This window comes from Palaemon carinicauda, chromosome 14 (genome assembly GCF_036898095.1).
Source record: "Palaemon carinicauda isolate YSFRI2023 chromosome 14, ASM3689809v2, whole genome shotgun sequence".
In the NCBI taxonomy this organism is placed as follows: domain Eukaryota; kingdom Metazoa; phylum Arthropoda; class Malacostraca; order Decapoda; family Palaemonidae; genus Palaemon; species Palaemon carinicauda.
Window position 1 is genome coordinate 120,708,526 of NC_090738.1, and position 2,500 is coordinate 120,711,025.

The 2,500-nt window shown below is 31.3% G+C and overlaps 1 pseudogene; it reads left to right on the plus strand.

Annotated features, from left to right (window-relative positions):
- Positions 1–2,500, plus strand: part of LOC137652955 (protein white-like) — a 34,535-nt pseudogene that overhangs the window by 24,250 nt on the left and 7,785 nt on the right.

The following is a 2,500-nucleotide window of genomic DNA, read 5'->3' on the forward strand; positions in this document are numbered from 1 at the left end:
TATATATATATATGTGTGTGTGTGTATGTATGTATGTATGAATATATATAGTATGTATATATAAATATAAATTTATATAGCCATATATAAAGGAATGTTTGGTTTTATATAATCATGCATTGATAAATATTTGTGCGTGCTTTTATAACAAGCAGGCTACTATAGTTCCTTAAACGTCTGGATTTAATGTATGTATGAAGTCAATACTGATGGTTGTACATACTGTATATTTGAAGTTAATATCCTCATACACACACACGTACACGCGCATACATACACACACATTATATACATATATATATATATATATATATATATATATATATATATATATATATATATATATATGTACATATATATATATATATACTTGTATACACGTTCACGCAAAAGTGACCTTATGTTTTTGCATCTTGTTTCTAATGTTATTCATACCTTTTCCTTCATCCATATGAATATTCTATCCCGTATAAGCTTGTTTATGTCTTTTCAGCATTGTCTCATATAATTGCATATTTTTCTAAAATTCTATTGATGTGAAATATGTATCTCGATCATTCAGATATGAGCCAGATTATAGGACAAATATTTCATGAAGAATTAAGTACTTGTCAGAAGAGATTACTGCCATAATATTTTTTTTATTAATTTATTAATTAAAAAGGATAAAGTTTCTTTGATAAGGATTGAAAATTAAATCCACAAAAATTAGTAATACTTGACGCAGATGATTTTCATAATCTTAATCGAACTGGTCATTATATATAAAAAAAAGCTTATAAAAACATTGGATTAGATTAGAATTTCCATATGTTAAGAAAATAGAAATATGAAAAGAAAAAGATAAAAGAAAATAGAATAGAGATACTTTTTAAAAATCGGGAAAGGATAAAAATAATTTGCTCTTCTCAATTCTCACCAGATGATATCAGTCATCGTAGGCCTGATTTACTTCGACCAAACCTACGACAAGAAGGGCGTGGACAACATCAACGGAGCAATATTTCTAGTCCTCACTCAAGTCAGCTTCAGTTCTTGTTTTGCTGTAGTCAGGGTAAGTCAAATCACGCTGAAGGTGAAGCAGTTCAAACGGAAGTTGGATGTAAGGTAGAGCTATGATAAGCAGCTCTTCTAGGAGGACACTCCAAAATCAAACCATTGTTCTCTAGTCATTGGTAGAGCCATAGCCTCTGTACCATGGTCTTCCACTGTCTTGGGTTAGAGTTCTCTTACTTGTGGGTACACTCGGGCACAACATTCTATCTTATTTCTCTTCCTCTTGTTTTGTTAAAGTTTCTATAGTTTATATAGGAGATATTTGTTTTAATGTTACTCTTCTTAAATATTTTATTTTTCCTTGTTTCCTTTCCTCACTGGGCTATTTCCCTGTTGAGGCCCCTGGACCTATAGTATCCTGCTTTTCCAACTAGGGTTGTAGCTTAGCAAGTAATAATAATAATAATAATAATAATAATAATAATAATAATAATGTCAAGAGTTAGGTTAGATGAAGGTAACTCCGAAAAAGTTAAGGAATATCTAAGTTCAAATTGGAAATAAGTTACGTAGTGAATTTCTAGTTGAGTCAAACTGAGAGTAAAATATGTTAATTTTCCAGAAAATTCTGTCAAATTAAACAAATCAAGATCGATCTAAAGGAAAATTAACCAAGTTTATAACCACTTCATGGTAATTCATATCCAGTTGATGGTAAATAGGGTCAGGCATAAGCAAAGTTAAATGGAGCTGAGAATAATTACAGTATTTTTCAATTGAAATTAAGTAAATGAATGTCAAGTAAGCTATACCAACCGTGTTTCACACAATTGTACATAATTCCTTTTGTATATATTATGCTTCTATCTTCGCTCTTCCCTCGCACTAAAACGAACATGAAAATTCATGTCTGGTTTTTCCTCTGTAATATTGTCTGTCTTGTGAACTTGTTATGTCCTGTTGCCTTGAGGTTTTGTATATAAGGAGAGTGTTCTACAATGATATAACTCAGTCGTTTCCAACCTGCCTTTGAGTTCACAACCTTACTCGGCGCCGTCACAAAGCCAAACTGAATAGAGGCTAAGTCATATTGAATGTTAGGTGAGTCAGGTCAAAGGGAAGATTAATGTGGCTATTTTGATGATGAGTAAAGTTTATTTCAAGTTAGGACTTTTATATATCATTGTTTTCTTTATTCAACCCCTTTATAAGACTTCTTCACGTCTTAGCTCTAAGCACTTCTGAATTATACACTCTTTTCACCAATCTATCGTCGTCCATTCTATCCACATGACCAAAACACCTCAAAATTATCTTGACCCCATATTTTACCAATGTTATCCATTTTACGACTTGTTCTTTGTATTTTCCACATTTCTCATGTTATCAATTCTCTTTTTGCCTGATATAAATAAATCAATATCATCCTCGAAACTCTTTCAGTTATGCCTCTATCACATTCAAATCCTTAAGTTGCATCTATCACCTTTTCCTTTATACAACG